General features: G+C 38.8%; 1 protein-coding gene across 1 annotated transcript in view; it reads left to right on the top strand.

The window, feature by feature from the left end:
• Positions 1-22,231, top strand: part of LOC132790900 (serum response factor homolog) — a 32,264-nt gene that overhangs the window by 5,862 nt on the left and 4,171 nt on the right.

Raw genomic sequence — 22,231 nt, 5'->3', positions numbered from 1 at the left:
TGTTTATACTAGTCAAAACTCTTACTTAAAGGCGACTGTGCCATAGCCAAGCTACAGTTCTCAAACAAATTCCGATCCCAACCAAACCGAACCGAACCCGACTCCGAACTGAACCGAACCGAACCGAAGCATTCACAACTGTAGCGTAGCTTACCAAACCTAGTGCCATTCTATATTCTACAGCGTATCTAGAGAGTATCTCATTCTGAAAACACTTAAGACAGGAGTTAAATACAGAAACACACAGCCGAGACTGCTTTAGTTAGTCCTTAATCATTAGTGCAATACAAGTACTGGAGAGCAACACAGACAGAAAGACAGACAGAGAGAGAGAGAGGAGAGAAACCACATGATAATTTGCTGCGCAGAGTCTACATTTAGTTCTGATCTTAACTTAGAAAATATATATATTTGAAAAGCGGGGTTACGTCTGGCGACCTTTTCCCGTGCAATGATGAGCGTGCTCAATGCGAACATTAAATCAAATCATATAGTTCTAAACTATATGCTCAACTTATATAAATACCTATCGAAAAAAAAAAAAAACACATACATACATGCATATTATATTATTTGTTGTTTTGTGATGTGAAGAACACTCATCATCGTTTTAGCTTATCTTAGCGCTATTTATAATTTTACATTTATATATTTGTATCTTTCGATTTGATTGGCTTCTTTTGTTCGATTTGATACAAAATTTACTCACTCTTTGAGCTGCTGTCTCATGCTTTTTACTAATATTTATTGTATATTTTTTTAATTAAATTGATACCCAAAAAAAAAAAAAAATAAATGCAGCTCAAAGCTTTTAATTTCCTTTACAAAAAATCAAGCAAAAAGACAAAATACGTAATTTTCTCGCAAGTTAAAATAATTTATTAATTAAATTCATGGTAATTTAGTGCAGGTTGCATTTCTGTCAAACAGAAATTGCGAATGAAAGCAGCAAGAAACCAGAAAGACAATTCGCTAATAATAATATTTAATATCCGTAGTTAAATTAATTTAAAAGCTTTGTGCAATTAGCTAAAAAGAGCAAACATATTTTTTAAATGAAATATATCATATAAAGAAAAATAACAATGATAAGTTAAGTGAATATACATATATATATGTTTAAACTCCAATATAGTAACTATACAAATGCATATATACACATAAATATATATATTTTATTTAGCGCAATATTATTATAATAATAAACAGAAAACATAAATCATACGCGACCGATCCTCGTTCTCCTGCCAGCTACTCTCGGAATCGTTCAAGATCAAGGTTAAGAGCTGTACACATCAAGTATAGTTTCTTGTTAACCTACTCTCAAAAGAGCAGTATATATATGTATATTGCGCATACGACGAGTGGGCTGTCCTCTGAATGAATTTGAATCTTCCGCTCTTCCGCTGTATCTGTATCTTGTATCTGAATCTGCATCTGTAAATAAATATCTACGTAGCTGAATTTGCCTCTGCTTGCTCATAGAGAGTTTCGTCATTGCGTTGTAAAAGCTTCCGCTTGCCCCATTTGAAGTGTGCCAGAGGGTGTTGTGTTGTGTTGTGCTCTGTGGCGAGAGGCACACAATAGAGTCGATGATAACTGCATGTGGGTTTTGCGTGTGACGCTTGTGACGTCACTGAGCACTCGCAACGAGCAGCAGCGAGTTCATAAATCGATCAGCAACAATTGGCTCGTCCAAGAGCCAAGTCATGCATCAGCAGTTCGCTGGCTTCCCTTCTCCGCTTCTCCCTCCTCTGTCTACCTGTGTGCTCAGCGATCTTGGCATGCAAATCGCGCGCGGCATTTTCAATGCCAGCTGCCAGTCGCGTAGGCTTCATCACATCTCTTTGCTGCCCGATGACGTGTGCCACTGAGCCACTCTTTTTTCTCCGTCTCTGTCTACGTCTCAGACTGAGACTGCGGCCAGCTGTCGTTTCATTCAACTGGAGACGATGAATGAACCAAGCAAGCGGCAACGGCAACCAAGCAAGCGGCAGCCACCACGCAAATGCTGTGGGTGTGACACCAACGCCGCTTCAGGTCACACACAGCACAGCACAGCACAGCACACACGCACAACAAAGAAGTAGGTGTGCGGTGAGCGATGCTTATTGACTTTATGATACCCTATTAAATTTGCCAACATTATCACTTCTAACATACACTTGTTGTCTCTGCGAAGGGTATTCGACAGATACGTCATCACTTTCCGATATTGTCAGTTACTCAATTGACTGATAAACCTTAAACCTTCTTGTTGTTGTCATATCTGTTTGTTTGTTTGTTTGTTTGGCTGCTGTAGGTCGTTCTCTGCTGGCATCGCCGCCAACTCCAAGTCCAGCCAAGGTTAATTGCTCACATTGCAGTGGGTTGTCTCTATCTCTATCTCTAGAGCTCTACCTCTAGCTCTAGCTCTAGTTGCTGTCGTTCTCTTTTTACTGGGAAACTTTTTCGATGTATTATACAACGATTATGTATAGCAAACTCTCGTAATCACATCTCTTGGCTGCGAGGGTGTTTTGACTATATAGCATTACCTTCTATGGTCGCTCACCTGCGCATCACAAACACCCACGTTCACTTCTTTTTTTTTCTTTTTGTTAATAATAAAATGAGTAAAAAAATCATGTTTGTAGTTTGTTGGCTTCTGAGCATGCTTTTTATTCAAATAAAAGTTGCAAATTGTGAACTTTCGAACTGCGACAGTTTCAGGCAATATACAAAATATACAAAGAAATTAGCATGGATCCAAATTAGGATCGCATTTATAATGTAGTATATAATTGGGGTAGAGAGTGAGCATGAATACGCTTTTCTACTTTAATTTATTGTTGCTGAAATCTGTGCTCCACGAACTTATAGCCAATCACGAAGCGAGTTCGCTCAATTGCAATTGCTTAACCGGTAGCTCCATTCGATGCTCCACTCGCTGCCCTCCGGCTTCTGCTTCTGGTTTGACTTCGGCTTCGGCTGGCCAAAGTACATATCAGTTTGAGAAATTAAAAGCATTTTGCGGTTCGCCTGACTATCGCAGCCGCGTGCCGCCCGAGCCTCTAACGACATTTCAATGATTTGCTGCCGCAGTTGCTGTTGCTGTTGCTGTTGCTGCTGTAGTTGTTTTTGGGGCCAAGCGTCACCAAGTTGGCCACGTGCGCAGCACACGGCAAAGCAAGGCAGCTCAGACAGGCAAACAGACGGCACAAAAGCATTTGCGAATGTGCTCGCCGACGATTACGTACGAGGGCGACCTCTGTCAGGCATCGCAAGTCGCCACCAACAACGCGCAGCACAGCGAAGCAACGCAAAGAATCTTGCGTGGCATGAACTGGACTCGGTCTTGTCTGTGGCTGTGGCTGTAGCTGTAGCTGTGGCTAGCCAGCCATTGGATTTCGTTGTTTAAGCCGCCGCGCGAGCTAAGTTCTAACCACATGCCGCCACAATGTCCTCTTAATTTCCTAGGTCGTCGCAGCTGCGCGATGATATCGTCGCCGTCGCTGTTGTCCTCGCTCGATCTCTTTCACTCCGCCTCTGTATCTCTCTCGCTCTCCCGATGTGGGCTCGTTTTTTAATTCAACTGATTGTACTGCAGCTTCTGGAATTCGGCATTTCTTAAAGCCGCACATTGTGCGCGCGTCGGCAACATCTTGAACTGCCACTGCGGAGGTACCTGAGCTTCGACTTGCGACTTGCAACTTTTTGTGGCCGTTGCCGCCTGCCGCCTACCTCCTGTTGCCTGTCGCCTGCCGCCTTCGCAATCTGCAAAACAAAAAAAAAAAAAAAAAAAAGTTTAAGAAATGACAATTTGTGAGCTTCTTTTTGTTGTTGCTTTCGTTTTTTGTTGTTCTGTTTTGTTTTGTTTTGTTTTGTTTTGTGTATTGTTTTTGCTTGACTTGTCTGCTGCCATTTGTGCCTCTTGCTTTCATTGTGATTATTTAAAGGCCAAAACCCGCAAAGCAGCCCAACCAACTGTCCGTCTGCTGGTCTCTTGGTCTCTTGGTCTGCCAGGATGGTCTTCGAGGAGCCCCTAACGAGGCGCTTGTGCCTTTCAGAACGTCCTCGCGCATTTAGTTAAGCAATTATTGTTGGCAATGCAAACAAATAATGCGTACATTGTATGCAACTGTCTAAGAAACGATTGTGCAACTCTCCTACTGTGCAAATGTGCAACAGTGCCTCGACTTTGACTTCGACTTCGACTTCGACTGTGCCAACACACACACACGCCCCCCAATTGCCGCTCCCTTTGATGTTGATGTTGCTGCTGCTGTTGCTGTTGCTTTGCTTTGCTGACTTACTCCAATGATTTTCCAAGTTAATCAAAATTCTTTGCTACCGAACTCAGCTCAACTCAACCCAACGGAATGAAATCTGAACGACCTTACCCCCAGGCATGCCGTCTGCTTTTTACTAGCGCCATGTGGCAGCAGATTTTGCTGTTGCCGTTGCCATTGCTGTTGCTGTGGCTGTGGCTGTTGCCGTATCACGCCCAAAACGCTGCCACTGAAGCGTGGTGGCCACATAGGAAACTATAGTAGACTTTTATTATACGTGTAGAAAATGTTTTCCGCTCGCTTCACTGCGCATTTTATATCTGAGAATTATATATTCGTTTATCTAGCATTTTACTTTTGTGTGTGTCTGCTACTTCCATTCCCCCATCCCATAGATACGATTTATTAAGATGTTTTCTTCCCAATTTACGATGTGAATGCTTGTTGATGGTCTGTCCATCAAAATTTCAATGTTTGCTTATATTATAACAAACATTGAGGAAGCTTAGATAAAGTTCGACTTTCAACTGCAATTGTTTATCCTGTTGTTACTACAAAATCACATATCTATGTTGATCACGTTTCAGTCTCACAACAATCATTACTTGTTACAAAGCACATCAATTTAAATTCAAAAAGTAAATAGTCGAATTTGCATATGCGTATCGAGCTATTTTAAATCAAAGTTTAAGGATGTGTTATTTTATTGGAACATACGAATTTTTATTTTGCTACTTAGCTTCAAGTTTTCTTTTGCCTCTTAGATTAGCGATGCTTAGTATCTTCGCAAATAAAAAGAGAGATTTACAAATCCTCTACAACTCAGTATAGTTTATATACCAATATCAAGCATGAAAGAAAGCTAAAGTAGAGTTTATCGATAAATAAAGCTTTTGATATAATCTATTACTATGTTGGTATATTAATTTGGTATATTTTTAACTATATATGGTAGTATTTGGTATATTTTAAATATACGTGGTTGTATTTGGCATATTTTTTTACATTATATCAAAATCATTATTTGGTATAACGATATACTCTTAAATTATAGATATACCATAGATAAAAATATACCAGTCGAAGTTTTGTAATATGAAATTATTATTAAATGATTTGATAGCAGCCAAATTTCAGAAATACTATAGTCTCTGAGATATAGGACAGAGAGACGATCATGGATTTATCGTCTCAGATGTTCACGTTGAAATAAAAAATATATTTTCATACATATGTTCTTTATGGGAACATATAATATATTCTTCTTTCTGACTGTTTCATAGATTTTCAGTTAGCACGATGTTATAATAGTCAACTATCTATGGGTAGCAGGTATATATTGTAAATTATTGGCCTTAAAAAATGCAAGACAAAGTTTTCATTTAGAATTGGACTTTTTCTGGCTTGTTTACACAACTACTCAATTTACACAGTTTGCAATGCATAATGCATATTTGCACCGTGTTATCACATGGTGTTATTTATTTGCATATATCTCGAATTATAGAACTAAACTTCTTAATTTGGATTAAAAATCATCTCAGATCTCTTAAAAATGAGAAAAAGATTCGCGTTTCCAACACTCCCCTTTATTACTTGAATTAAATTGAGGGTTAAATAAATTACTTGTTCAAATCTATCTAGAAAGCAAACAATTTGTAAAGTGTTTACTTTTGCTACATACAATTTGAGTCATTTTAAAATTTGTTAGATTGTGGGCAGTTCAGCTTGTTCTGTTCGTTCTGTTATGCTTTCGATGTAGATGTTTGGGCCGAAGTCGTAACCCGGTACTGGAAATACTGGCGACATGGAACTTGGAGCTTGGAACTGGCAACGTGCAACTGTGGGCAGCAGCATCTCGGATTGTCAATATTCGTGTGGGAAGTCCGCGCGCTTCATTATATAATGAATTGAATAGTTCAAGTGTGTGACGACGTTTGCGAGCTGGCAATTTATTACCAAAGATGTTTTCTTACTTCTGCTAAATGGAATTGTTCTATTTGTTTTGTATTAGAGATAAAATACACAAATCTCATTCATAAAGACTTGTAGTTTTGCTGAAGTCTTTAACCAAGCATGTTTTGGTATAATTTTAGTATTTTATTGTCTGTGTTTTATAGTAGAGATGAAATACGCAAAAATGTCGTTCATGAAATTTCTTGTGTATTTGCTGAAGGTTCTACCCGAATGTATTGAAACATGTTTTGGTATATTTTTAGTATTTTGTTAAATTTATTAAATGCAAAGATCTCGTTCATAAGGTTTTTTGTAGATTTGCTGAACGTTATAGTAAAATATATACCAAATATGTTATGGTATATTTTTAGAGATGAAATCCATCAATCACATAAAAAATGTTTCTTGTAGATTTATTGAAGCTTTTAGCCAAATACATATGTATCAAATATGTTATAGTATATTTTTAGTAAATTTTCGGTATATTTTAAAGATAATTTTGATTACTCACTGCTTTGTATACTTTTTTAAACCCTAATTTCTCTGTTTTGATTCGCATTCGCTTTCAAGAACTCAAGTTAATTTAATGCATTAATCTAAAGCTGCCAGTTGATCATAATTTTGTTTCTTATTCTTGGGCAATTTCATTTCATGAAAGTGTCATAAATTTTCAATTAAAGATGTAGGCTTCTGCACAGATTTTGACAAAGTTCTTTAGCAAGCTGTCTAGACTTGAGACGATGATGATGCTGATAATGAAGATGATGGCGAGGAGAACCCAACCTTAGTTTGATTGGCGCCGATTAGGCAATCCAGTCGTAGTTTGCATAATGTTCAGAAGAAGAGGCAACGACTGCAATTATTTGTGAATTAACATTTATAACACTTGATCCTGTGCGTATCCAATGGATCGCTGGATGAATCGTTGCTGGATGTTGCAAGGTAGAAAGCGACCTGTTTGACGCTTCGCTGCATTTAAAAAGTGTTTTTCGTGCCTTGCGAGTCGAGAAATATTTGCCATAGTAGCAACAACACCGGTGCAGCAGCAACACTTGGTTATCTGTCTGTCCATTTGGCCGTATGTATGTTATGCGGATTCATTGCAACCGCAGTCACTTGTTAAAGTTGCCACTCGCCGCTTGAAGCTTGTTGCAGCTACTGTTGCCGCTGTTGCTGTTGCTGTTTCTGTGGCTGCTGTTGTTGTGCTAAATTTCACACCAACAATGAGCGCACGCCACAATGAATGAAAATGAGTGACGAACCAGAAGAGTGGACTTTGGCTCAGAGTTTGCCTTTTGTTGGCCAGGCTAAATCGATACCTTAATTCAAAGGCACGCCAGACCGCATTTTTGGATAATCAACTGTCCGGTGGCAGTTTTATCCGTTGCGTACTTTGTGGCACGCGTGAGATTTCCTGTCACTGGTCTCAAGTTGCAAGTAGCCAAAAAAAACATTGCAGAAATTCGAATAGCGAAAACGCAATTCGTTTACCATTTTTGTTTCTCTTCTTTGGCGCTTCCGATGGCTTATCTGCCACATGGGCCTGGGAATTGTGGCAAGCGAGGCTAACTGAAGCGTGTGCTGTTGCTGTTGAGGTGGTTGTCGATGTCGCTGCTGTTGTTGTTGTTGTTGTTGTTGTTGCTGCTGTTCTTGTTGTGCAATTGCCTTTAAAAAGCTGTTAACATGCGTTGTCATCGCTGCCATATGTTGCACGACGCGACTCGCGGTCGAGTCGACCCAAAGTCTTCTCGATGTTGAGGCGAAGTCAAGCCGAGTTCGACTCCTGATTCAATTGTCGCCACCTGGCACAACTGACCCCATTTTCTGACGCTTGGATCAACGCGTGAAGCTGCAGTTTGTCATCATGCGTTTATTTACATTGAAATCTATGCGAAAGTGCAAAGCCCACAGATTTGCGTAGCTCTCAACGCTAGTTATAGCTTCCTCAGTTCACATGTGCCGTCCCTTATTTGGAAGCTTGTGCGCACCGTAAAAAATAAATAATAAAAACAGCGAAAAACTGAATAACAAAACCAACACTACAACAACAGCAGCAGCAGCAGCGTCGGCGGCACAGCAGCAGCAACCAAGCCGAGTCACAACAGCAGCAGATACAACACTAAGCTTACCCACAGAGCGAGAGAGAGAGAGAGAGCAAAAGAAAGAGAGCGAGCGAGCGAGTCGAGTATATAGCGAGCCGAGTGCAATGTGGTCGCCACATTGGCTGACTTATGACGAAAATAATTGCGGCTATCGCGACTGGCGATCGCGTCATCGCCGTCGTCGACATCGTCAGCGTTGCTTGAAGAAAGCTCATTGAAGCTGTTGTCGTTGTCCCTGTTGGCAATATGTGTGCGTGTGTTGGAATACCCTGTAACATGATTGAAGTATAGCATAGCAAATGGGCTGAAGAATTTTGCATAGGTCTTCAAAGTCACCTAATAATTTCAGTCCTATCCCACTTGCAAACTTTTCACATTATACAATACATCCTTAAACTTATAAGTCATATTCTACCAAGTATATTCTTTTTTTGGGGATATATTGGAAGTATCTTCTTAATATATATATTGGAAGTATCTTCTTAAGAGGAATATAACGATAATTGTTAAGTGTTTAAATTTTTAAATCAGTCAGAAATTATGATGACAATCGTGTCCATAGTCAGTGCACCGTAAGCTCAAAGGGGTTTTGCAAGATGACCGAAAAATCCGCCATTTTGTAATTTTATTTTTTCAATATTTAATATTAGTATTACATACACCTAAAGCTCGGTTATGAGTGTTACACAACTTCCATTAAAACTTCCACTAACAATCATGTACGTATTTCTCTGTTAATAAAACAGTCAAACAAATTAAAAAATTCTGTTCAGATAAATCTTTTATATAGAGAAATTAAGTAAATAAAGACCTCAGTTTTTTTGCATAAACTTATAATTTGCATAGAGAGTCTCGCAGTTGTGCACTATCACCGCTCGGTTTCCTTAGTCGTTATACGCTGCGTATGAGCAATCAATAATAATTTTATCGCCCGTTTTCTAGTCAGCTTGTGTGGTCGGCGCATTTAAATTTCATAATGTTTTAAGACGCACAATCGATTGCCATAATAATTTCACGCAAATATAGCACGAATTGGAACAGAGAGGAGTGCTAAAAGACGTGTGTGGGGGAGGCAAGAGCAGACCGAGAGCGAGACACATGCGGCTCCAACGACAATTTCACATATTGTAATTTAGTTAATTCGCATCGTTCGGCGTACGCGAATTCACTAACATTGTCTATGCATTAGCGACATGTTGGAGTTGTTGCTGTTGTACTTGTTGCTTTAACTGTTGTGGTTGTGGTTGTTGTTATTGTTGTTGTTGTTGTTATTGTTGTTGTGGTTGTTGTCGTATCGAAGGCGACGTTGCGGCGTCTGTTGTTGACTGCGTTTGATATGCAAATTTGGCCTGCCATTTGCTTCAGAAGGCACAGATAGAGCCAAAGCTATAACCATAGCCAACGTCATAGTCGCAGATACAGAAACAAATTCAGACGCAGATACAGATACATGCAAATGGGAATATCACCCGCAGACGCTTGGGTTAAATCGCCAAATGGCATCAGCAAACTTTTTATTTGTGAGTGAAATTATAGTATTTTGTTATATTTAAGCTCACAATTGTTAAGATAGTGTGTTGAATGTGGTCGATAAAAAACAATTGGATTATGTTCAATACTCCATATTGCAGCAAATTGTTATGTGAAGAAAAATAGCTTGAAAAAGTGTAGACTAATTTTATTACCTGCATTTCATTTACGACTTCAACTCATTCCAAAAAACAAATGGCAAACTTTTTATTGTCGAATGAATTGATAGTATTTTCTATAGTGGTAAGTTGGATTAGAATGAAGACGATAAAAGACAATTGGTTTATCTCCAACACTTAATATTGCAGCAAATTGTTAAGTGAAGAAATATAGTTGGGGAAATCTAAGACGAATATTGGTTCGAAATGCATTTCATTGCAAATTTCAAACAACAGTTCTAACAAATGACGAGTCTTTTATTTGTGAAATAAATTATAATATTATATGTAGTATTATATTAGAATGAAGTCGATAAAAGACATGAATGAAAATTCAAGAGAGCTAAGATTTATTCATTGTCATTTTCAGCTAATTAAAAAAACAAATAACAAACTTTTTATTTGGCAGTGAAATTATATTGTTTTGTACAGTATTTGACTAGAATAAAGTCATTAAAAGACCCTTGAATTATCTCAAATACTCAATGTGAAAAAATTAAGTTTGAAAAAGCTAAGTTGAATGTTAGTACTAAATGCATTTCATTAACAAAAATAATACTAATTTTTATTGCGAATGAAATTATAGATTTAAATATAAAATGTAGTATGTTGAATTAGTATAAAATAAAAATAAAAGATAATCAAATTATATTCAAAATTAACAAACTGCAAAAGATCTAAGACAAATGTTAGTTCGATCTGCATTTTATTGACAACAATTTCAACTATTTTCAAATACAAATGACAAAACTTTTTATTTACGAATTGGATTAGAATGAAGTCGATAAAAGACGATCGGGTTGCATTTAATACTGAAAATTGCAACAAATGACAGTATTTCAAATTGAAGGTGCAAAGGAGCTATGATGAATGTTATTTCGACATTACATTTTATTTTCAATTTCAACTAATTGCAAATACAAATGACAAAACTTTTTATTTGACAATAAAAGTATAGTATTTTATATGGAGTCGATAAAAGGCAATCGAATTAACTGTAATACTTAGTATTTCAAGTCAGCTAAGATGAATGTTAGTATGAAGTGCATTTCGGGCAATTTCAACTCATTCCACAAACAAATGGCTTACCATATAAATACAATGGAAGCGCTATCAACATTTTCGGCGCTTCATTTGTCGCATTTTTGCTGGAGCCATTTGCTGCTGATTGACTACGAACAACTGCAGCTGTCGCAGCACACGGCGTATGCGCAATATTTGCAACACTGCGCAGGGGCAAAGTCTGGTCCAGCCTAAGCGTTTGCGTCGGCTTCAACTTCGGCGTCGGCGTCGACATCGGCGACTTGCCACTTTCGCGACGCCTTGACATGCCCACACGTAGCAAACAACACTGGCAGCAGCAGCAACAACAGCAGCAACAGCAACCTCAAACAACGAACAACTTTGCAACATGCCACGAAACTTTTTTGGAATTTATGTAGCAGCGCGTTATTTGACCAATTTTATTTTATTTTTTTAACGGGCGGCGTGTGAGAATTTCTTTTGAAATGCAGCATGCAACCCGTGTTTAGAGACAGCATTGAACCCTTAATAAGCTACTGGCTACTGGCTGCTGGCTACTGACTTCTGGCTGCCCAGTGTATATTTATAATGTGGCACGCAATTAATTCACTGCCACAGCAACTGCCACATGCAACAGAAGGCGCAAAAATTATCACACCATTCAAATGACGCTCACGATGGCGGCGGCGGTCCATGTGTTGTTGTGTTGTGTTGTTGCTGTGTTTCTTTCTTTTTGTCTGTTTTTGTGACTGCATTGTAGTAGCTTGTAGTTGTTGCCAGTTGTCTTTGGCGGCAAAACATTTAAGAAGCTCAGCTGTCCAGTTAGCCGAGCCAAGCTGGCTAACTTGGCCAACAGATGCGGCATGCCACCTAGAAAGCGCACGCTAGGCGTCCAATTGGCTGCCTTCAACTGCAGCTTCAGCGACAATTTCAGCAACAATCTCAAAGACAAGGGGAGGGGACAATGCCGATCGTTGGCTGGTGGTCCTTTGTCAAAGCGCATGCTGTCGAGGCTAATTTGTGACCAGCAGAAGAAGCAGAAGCATGTGGACTGTCAGCAGCTTGTTTGCAACAAGGCGAAGAAATATAGTCATAACATAAATGTTTAGCACTTGCAGTTGCGCTCGCTTTTGGCCAATAAAAATCTGCATGTTTTTAATGCCATCAACGTGCGAGTTTTACAAATTAGAAGCTACAAAAAAAATGCCTCATTGCAGGCGAAGAGCAGATGATTCAAGTATTTTCCCACGTCTCATTAAAGCTGCAGCTTAAATGCTGCCAAGGAGCCTCGTTGTCTCCGTTCTTTTACTTTCTATCACAGCACATTCAGCATGCAGCAACAGCAACAGCAGCAGCATCGAACGTCCTCATCATCATTAACATCATCAACTCATCGAGTTGCCAATCGTCTCTGAAGAACTGTCTCATTCTTTCAGTCTCTCTGTCGCTTCGATTGGGTGGCTGTCCGTCTCTCAGTCTTTCGCTCTGTCTGTCTGACAATCTATCTGTTGCCTGCTGTTCTAGATAAATGGCTACCGTCAGTGGAGAGCATCATCAACAATATCAGCGATGCCTTTGGCATTTTTATACGAAGACAAGAGACTGAGATTCTTCCCTCGAAAATACATTGATCATCGTTGTCTAAGACTATGAAAAGTTTCTATCACTAAGTTTTTTGAATGCTACGAAATATTTCTATCATTTAAAGTCATTTAAAGCAATCTATTTCTTAATTATTTTTAAAGAATATTTGTGCATACAAATGAGCTAAATGTTTTTTTATATGCCCTCAAAGATACAGTGATGTTCGTCCTTTAAGACTGAGATATGCTTTTATTATTTCAAGATTTAATGCAGTATTAATAAGATAAACTATGTAAATTTTAGAAGTTATAACTTTATATGGCATCATCGGCTGCAGTCGGGTCTCAGCTGCTTTGGTTGACAATCCGACATAATTTGAACTCTATGGTATATTTTGAATGTTATAGTATGTCGATATACTAAATATTCTTTCGGTATTTTTTAGTTTATTAATTTGGTATATTTTAAGAAAAATACCACTTAGTTTTACTCTCATTGAAAGTGTCGAGCACACTCGACTGTAATTCACTAAATTGTCTTAATTTCCCTCAAAAAGACATTGATCTTTTTTATCTAAGTCTCAATTCTACGAAATATTTATATTTTTAAAAGACTTTTAAAACACTCTATGAAACAACTTTATTATTTTAATGTCCATTGAAATGATCTAAATGCTTTTCATTTGTCGTGCCTTGTGCTGCGAACTTTGAGACTGCCCACTCTCCAATCGCCAACTTGATTGTTTCGTTGTTGATATAAACATTCGATTCTCGTTCAAGTATATACATATGTATTTTATTTAAGTATATACGTACGCGTAGTACATAAGCATGTGCAGCTTAATTAAAAGTTGTATACTCGTAGGAGTTAATTAGACTGCGGAGGTGTACGGCAACAGTCTCTTGGGTTCCCTGACTCTGAGTCTCTGAGTATCTGACTGAGGTCTGAATCTGTCGCTGGCCATTTGGTTCGCTTTCAAGTCAAGTTTCAGCTATTAGTCGCTCAATATTACGCGTTTTGCTGCTGTACAACAATTTATTTTGTTTTCTTGTTGGTGTTGCTGTTACTGTTGCTGATCTTGAGTCTGAGTTTGAGTTCTTGGTCGATACGAACTCGGGGCCGCTCGGTCTGCTCTGTTCACACGCTGCTCATCAACAATTGCTGTCACGAATTTTCCACTCGGCTCTTTTTGTCCGCACTACTTGTTTGTATTTTTAAATTTATTTATTTGTGCAGCATCCACACGCATACACACTCACACACACAGACATTCGATGAGTGTGCTGAAGAGGTAGCAAGAGACTCCTCCTGGAGCTCAGCAAAGAATGCATTTGATCAGATAATGTAATTCGCATTTTAAATTGAGGCGCATTCCCAGTTAGACTTCTTCTCACATGCATTTACCGTGTGCTGTGCTCGCTCGCTCGCTCGCTGCGTAGGCATCCTTCAGGCCTCAGCGGACTCCCTGGTCTGGTCTGGTCTGCTCTGTTCTGTTGTGTTGTGTTGTGCTGTGTTCTGTCTGTGGCCTCTTCTCTTGGTCGCGGTCTTGGCCATTCCAACGTTGCGGGCGTTGCATTATTACGCACAAGTAAATCATCGAAGACGTCGACGATGTCGTCGTCGTTGTCGTCGTCGAGCTTGTTAAGTAATTTCTGCTTGGCTTCTTTTTTCGCTCGTTTTTTTTTCATTTCATATGTAATTTTTGCTACTTTTCTTCGTTTACTTTTATATACATATATTTTCGATATTTTCTTATTGTTGATGTGCCATAAATTGGTATTCAATTAGCTGAAGGTGTTTGCCAATTTGGAGTAAAACACAGAATAGTAAAACACCCAAATCTTGAAATTCGCTGATTTCTTTAAATAAGAAAATCATATTCTAGCCCGCCCGAGTTTCGCCTTTTAAGGCAATTTGTAAATAATCAATCAATCATTTCAGCGTCTTAATTTATTCCATTTCATTTTGCTTTGCTTTGCTTTGGTTTGCTTCGCTTTGTGATCACCGTCTTTTCTTAACAGCGAACACATTATTATTAACTATTCCTTTTAAAGTCATAGTAAGTTAATAAACTTTATAGAACTTTGTTTACTCTGATTGCTGCTAATTATACTCGCAGTTGTTCAATTTATTTTTAAATTTTAGTTGGCAACCAGATTATGTTATTATCGAAATGCAGTTTCAAGTGAATCTCTCTCTCTAAACTGGAATTGTCTTTTCCACAACGAAACTTTCATCATTCCTGAGATCAACAATTGAATCCTCATATTTGCATATCTACGTTTAGATCCATAACTCATCATGCAGCTGGACTCTCAATTTGAATGTCGAAACTGTTGATGGAGCTAAGCTAAGGCTGGCCATCAGGAGATTCATCATTAGATGCATCGCCCATAGGATCGATCGATGGCTCGTCTAACGATTGAATTTTGATATTTGTGACACGCAGATTTTCCATCAGTGTCAACAAGGCATTGTTTTGGCCCCATCAACGTGGTTGGTCCTCCGCTGCACTGGGTTGACAGGACAGACTATATGACTAGCTGACTGACTGACGGACTGACTGACTGAGAGGCTGACAGAGTTGATTGTCGATTTTTGTCGACATCAGGCCGAAAATGCAAAGCGGACACAACAACGCGTACATTTGCATAGGCGCAAGATGACGAACAGAAGAACCGGATCGGGATCGGGAACAGATAAATACGCAGACTCCGCTTTGGCTTCCTGGTGTCTTTTATGAATTTATGTACCCACACAAAGCCTGGCTTGGCGTGGCCTGGTCTGCGTTTGGGTCTGAGTCTGGCTTGGGTCTGACCAAGTGTTGGTCGAGACACCATTCTAGCGGTTAGCCAGTTGGTTGTTTATTGGCATGAAAATCTATCAAAAATGCATCATGCATTTATATTTATTGTACGTAAACACAAAAATAATGTGCTTGACATTTGACCCGGCCCACAACGACAACGTGGCCAACATGTTGCCACGTCTCACAGGCTGATTATGAAACGACTGTCCGACTTGGCTGGGTGCTTTGTCGGTGCCTGGTTCCTACCCCACTGCTCAGAGTGCCTGCCTGCCATTGTCTTTGGCCTGTGCCTGCTCACAGTCGCAGTCGCAGTCACAGCTGGCAAGTCTCTCGCATTGATACTGTTGGTATTTTGCATTCTAACACAAATCAAACGAGGTCCCGCTCGATAGTCAAGAGACCGATACTCGCCACTTAAACGCTCGCTTATAATGTTGTTAAAATACAATAAATAGCGAGGATTCGCAGCAGGCGGCAACGCAGAGATCTCTCCACAAACACACACTCGCTGATTTATGAAATGTGGCCGCCGATTTGGCGACTTGCCGGGGCCACCTCACAGCCCACATCCCCTCACTCGGATCGGACCAACTGCTGTTGCTGTTGCCGTTGCGGTGATTGTGTGTGATTGTAAGGCTTTGATTGAGCTGTCGGCATGGCAGGCTACTGTTTCTTAAGACCCTGAGCTATTTTGGAGCCCAATAAATAAATGTAAATAAATGCTGTTTATCATTGATTCGCAGTTGTGCTTAAGGAATGTCTGCACGTTTTAAATATAGTAGTTTATCTAGTCACTTTATCATTAATAAGTAAATAGTTAAATAACACGTCAATATTAGTTGTATAATAATAGTTGAGCAACACTTTAATTATAATTTTATCAATTGCTTATTTTAAGTTATTACTTACCCCAATTTGTTAAAGATCAGTAAACACATTCTCAACTACCTCATATTTATGTTATTAGTTGTACACAAACTTCCGAGTTCTGAATGTCTAAACACTTGCCGAACATATTTGATTTTGAATGCACTTTAATAACGAGCCTCACGATCTGTGGATCGATCGTTCGATGATTCGGTAATTCGCAGATCGTCGTACGACTCACGCAGTTGCTCACAGACTGAAAACGCAATAAGAACTGCTGCGACTCTTGAGTCACGCTGTCGTGATCTCTCAAGAAACTCGTTTCAAGCCTTAAGAGAGCGTACGTTTGTGAGCGCAGCTTGAGCACCGCTCTTACGATGCTCTCTTAAGACGTGCTCAGTTTTTATTATGTATGTATATTTTATGGCCGTATTTATTGGCTGAGCTGTGGGCGTGACTTGTGGCCAGCCTGTGTGCGTATTAGATTTTATAGACTCGCTTTCGAGTTGCTTACATGTCCATTTTGGGTTGTGCCTTATGTACATTGGCCGTTTGGGGCCGCCAACGCTTCGACAACAAATGAGCAAGCAAATGAGCGACAATTTATTACGTTTTTTTTTGTTGCTGCGCTTGCTTTGAAAAATGAAATTCAGTTGAATTTGTTATAAGATCACGTCTGCATCTATTTATCTACTTCTTACTACATATGTACATACTATATTATGTGCATATATATGTATATATATCACGATCTTTGCTTTGCGATGGGTGTGACCAATTTGCTGTTTTCAGTTCTCTGAAATATGAAATCAACTTTGATTTTGTGGGCGTGATCACGAGACGTGGTTTGTTTTATTTTTGTTCATATTTGTTGAATGACACCATTAAAATAAATTGATTAACATCACTAATGATCAAGCAAACGCAATTTGTTCAACTAAACAACTTTTTTAGTGAACCTGCTTAATGATTTCAATGAATCTATTCACACAACATATTATTTGTTTCTTCGAATGCATTTCAAGTAATATTAGACACAGAAAAAGTATTTTTTATACTTCAACTGCATACAGAGTATAAGAGAATTTAATACCAATTCCGATATTTTAAATGATTTTCAAATATGCGCAAAAAAAAAAATTTTAAATATCTTTGCCATCATTAATCATTAGCAGTTTTAATAAGAAAATTGTTAAATATGCTTTATAACGATTTGACTGCAATTAGTTAATCTTTAAATTGTCGATAAATTTAGTATTATGCCAATTTTTTATTAAAACAGAAGGATGAATTAAGGAAACAATAAAGTATTTGTATACATTTTTAAGCGACTGTATACATTTTTAAATCTAGAGTTGCAATAATAACTAGAGTCTATTTGGTTTTAATCAGATAAACATTGTATAGGTATTTTAAGAAAAAATTTCATATAGTAAAAAAACTACTGCAGCTGACGGGTTTCAGTGCTATGGTTTGCAATCTGTTATATTTTGTATATTTTAATAATTTTTCGGTATATTAATTTGGTACATTTTAAGAATAATACCAGAAATGGAAATGGAAATAAATAGCGAGTAAAGCACACTCAAATTGATCTCTATTACATGTAATTAAATTTAAACGTTATATGTAACTATTTATATGATCATCTAGATCTAAAGCACTATTGAATTATTTTTAATTTAAAATCAAACAAAATTCACGATTTTTAAGATTGAAAAAAAATGTTAGTACGACAACAACAGTACGACAACAATTTTTGATTGATTGATTGAAAAATCGTGAAGTTTTGCTTGATTTTAAATTATAAATACAATTTTGATCTTATACTCATAGTAAATTGGAACTAGGTGATATAATATATGAAATATAATTATATATTATTGATTTATAGAAAAGCTTTGTCGACGAATGTTTTCAGATCAATGCCATACTTACTGCAATTATATACTATTTAAGAAAAGCTAAACTCCAATAATTGGTAAGGAGTAGCAATACTAACAATGCACTAGGGATATACATGATATAAATCTGAAATCTTAATAAATCTTAAAAAGGAAACGTGGTTCACAGAATTTTTTGAATCCCCCTTTGCAATAAACAACAATCAAATATTAATTCATAATCTCATATTCTCTGATGAAATGCATTTCTTATGTTATCCTTGGAAAACTCAGTTGTAATCACTTTATAAATAACTAAATAAGCATAACTAGTTACTCTGCTTTGGTTGTTAGGAACGTCTAATATGGGCAGTGGTAGACTTAAGGCTGCTACTCATTCAAATGAGAATATGTCATGCAATAGTTATTGAATAATAATAGTAACAAATAATAGAACATTGTAAACTAACAGTCATTATAGTTTTTAATTAAGACTGTGTTAATAATAATGGGCTCTAATAACTTCATGATATAAAGCTAAAATCTTGGTACACCTTAAAGGAGAAGAGTGGCTCACACTTCTTTGTATCCCCATTGCAATGTACTGTAATGAAACAACAATAAAATATGAATTCATAATCTCATATTCTCCGATGAAGTGCCTTACATTCATTCTATGTTATCCTTAGAAAACCCAGAAGTAATCACTGTATAAATATTACATAAACAGTTGCCTTACTATTAAATGAGGCAGAGAGAGAAGCTAAAGCAGGTCCGATAAAACTGCTCATTCAAATGGGAATGTAACATGTAATAATTGCAATTTGCATTCAACTGTTTGTTTGCGGTCAAGTTGATTACATTTGTTCCCCTGACTCGGCTTGGCTTGGCTTGGCCAAGGCTTGCTTTATGCCGTTGTTAGTGGCCTTCATAAATTTGCAAAAAAATGGGCGCCTTGCCAAACGCCAGGCTAATCGGTGGCTTTTCATCTGCTTCTGGTCTTGCCTCTACTACCTCTACTGCCTATGCCTATGAGTGCATCTGAGTATCTGTATCTGTCCTGTATCTGAATCTGTCCACTGCGACTGTCCTGAGCTGTCCCAGCGTTAGCCGATAAGTTGTCGTAGTTGTTGGCTTGTTTTGTTTGGGCCATCGCAGCGCACGCATAATTAGGCCTTAGTCTCTAGGATCTGCGTTTGCAGGTTGTTCCTCTGCATCGAGCCATTCAATTTAACCAAATAATTGCTAACTTCGAACAATAAGCCAGCATCAGAGCTGAGATCGTTGTTCTCAGACCTGAACCTTGCCGTGCCCAGGCCAATCGTGGCATGTTAATATGCTCGCTGGCATTTAAATAGATGATAATTCTCATCATAACAGCAGCAACAAAGTTAAGAATTAGACTTTACGATTTTCGAATTGAGCTGCTCACGTCGTGAGCTTTCTTGAGCTCATTTTTGGGGAGCTATTGGAGCACTTCCTGCTCTCTCGCCTGTTCGCTTTCTTTGCGCGTGAATCCGTGTAACCGCAAACTGTGATTTGACCAAAAACAGAAAGTCAGTCGCTGCCGGTCAGGCTTGCGGATATAAACGCTTTAAAGTGCATATTGTTGGCCCGGATGCGACGACGAGCGAACCAAAATCCACCAGCGACAACTCCAACTCCAACAACTACAGCAACAGCAACAATGTCTACGCAGTGTTGTCTCTGTCTACTTGTTGTTGTTGTTGTTGTTGTTGGTGTTGTCTCTGTTGTTGTTATTGCTGCTGTTTCATGTCAATTCTCTTTCGGCTCTGACTTGGCTTTGTTCGCCAGCCGCCCCATTTTGCCTGCTGTGTGCTGTTGTTGCCCGTCTTGGCCTGGCCACAACATTTGCTTAACGTTTCCTGTTCAACTCTTGTCTTAAGCTTTGTGGGTTGTGATTCCACCTACCTTAAATTCAACAGTGGGCAGTTCTGCTCTTCACAGGCAATTAAAATACAGACTGTCTGCAATGCAAATAGCAAGTGGAAAACGCAAACTTTGTTTCGACTTAAAAACAACTCTAATAATTTAGTTAAATACAAAGATTGCTTCCATTAGCTTAGCAAAGTATTTTGATTTTTTAACAGTTTCATTAAGCTTTCAGCACCACAGTATTCGTACAATTGTGCGTTAGATTTAAGTGCTTTCGTTGTGGGACTTCATTTGCATTTTTATTTTTATGTTTTCATTGAAAGCGCCAGCATCAATGGAGCCCGCAAACTGGGCAATTGGTGGCCAAAGGGTGCCCAGGGGGCGGGGAGGCGGCCAAAAGAGAGCTGCTCACATTTGGCTATTCCTTTGTTCAACGCGACGGCGGCAGCGGCTCGTATCAGTGTCGGTAGATGCACACGGCATCAACGGTAGCAGCAGCAGCAACAACAATAGTACAAGTAATAACAACAACAATGACAACAACAGTAACATGCAAATGCAAATGTTTATTGCCCAAAATGCTGCACACGAGAGCTGGCCAAAGTTGCCAGCTAAAGTTTGCACAGTTGAAGTTAAGCGGGTGCTGACTGTCAACAACACAGAGCTTGGCAACTTGGCAACTCGGCATCTTGGCAACTTGGCAACTGTTGTCGCCCCCTTGGCTTTGGGCATCAGATTCGGCGCGTCAGGCATCGCCATCGCCATCGCTGTCAGCAGTCACCATCGCTGTTGCCGTGGCATATCGCTGTGGCCATTTTGGTAATAACAACTAATCAATCGAAAAGCAAATGTGCCATCCGTCAATCATTCGCTGGTGTAGGTCACACGACACCAAGCCAGCAAATGAATTCAATTGAATCGCATTCACTTTGGACCAAAGCAAATGCCACCTTGGCTGGATGAATGTCAGTTGGCCAATTTGGAAAAGGAGAATTCATTCATACTCATGCGAGTACTTGTAATCGCACTCGTACTTGTACTCACAATTCATTTGTTGTGCTGAGCTGTTTGTGTTTGTCACTGACGAACTGACTGAAGTGACAGACAGACAAACCGCATTTATTATTAGCCTTTCCCAAATTGACTATTTTTGGCACAGCCGATGGCCACACAACTGCAACTGCAACTGCAACAGCAGCAGCAGTAGTAGCAACAGCAGCGGCAGCAGCAACATGCCGCACATATCACAGCAAGACAAATTTCTATATAATTGCATTTGTTGCAGGCTCCAGCAATCCGAGGCCAGCAGCCCCAATCGGCATCGAGTGCTGCGGTGTCGTGTGGTATCGACCGCTTGCTACCTTAAAAAACAATGCTACATTATTTTTATATAGTAAATTGCATGCCACTGACCGCGCATTCCACGCAAATGCGCAAATACGACCATTGCATCTTGCAGCCACTTGCATTGGGTTGGGCTCCTCCACTGGGTTGGGTTGGGTTGGTTTATGTTTTGGTTTGGTTTCGAATGGGCTATGCCTTCAACCATCCTTCAGTCACAACTCCAACTCCAAATCAAGCTCAAGCTCAACTCTAATTGTCACTTAATGAGACATTCTCGGCATTTGCGCCAGACACACGACTATCAATATTTCTCGAGCAACTCGCTTCGCATCGCATCGATACGACATACTCTATTGCACTTGCACTTTGCTTTTCCACTTGGCCAGTATCAATAATAACAGTCACCACGGTGCACAGCATGTCCTTGTCGAATACATTTCGATTTGTAGTAAATTAATTTATAGCTTAAAACCGCACTTGGTCATTGCATACCACTGTTGACAATGAAATAATACAATTCAAGGATTATTTGTTTCGTTTTATTTTCAGTTCATTGAGATGTAATCATACGATAAATATTTCTTGTAGCTATATTAAATTCATAAAAATTATTTACTTGATAGAATCATAAAAGTAACATATATGTTACAACCTTAAACCTCTCATAAAAATAATTATCTTTAATAAATATAGTACTGTGTAAACTTCCTTATCACTTGTATTGTTCGCTTTCAACAAACAAGTTTTCATTATAAAACATCGCCTAACAATTTGTGACACTTTTGACTCAAGTAACCCAAACCCCTTT

Source organism: Drosophila nasuta, chromosome 3 (assembly GCF_023558535.2).
Source record: "Drosophila nasuta strain 15112-1781.00 chromosome 3, ASM2355853v1, whole genome shotgun sequence".
NCBI classification, from domain to species: Eukaryota; Metazoa; Arthropoda; class Insecta; order Diptera; family Drosophilidae; genus Drosophila; species Drosophila nasuta.
This window is presented reverse-complemented; position numbering and strand designations above follow the sequence as displayed.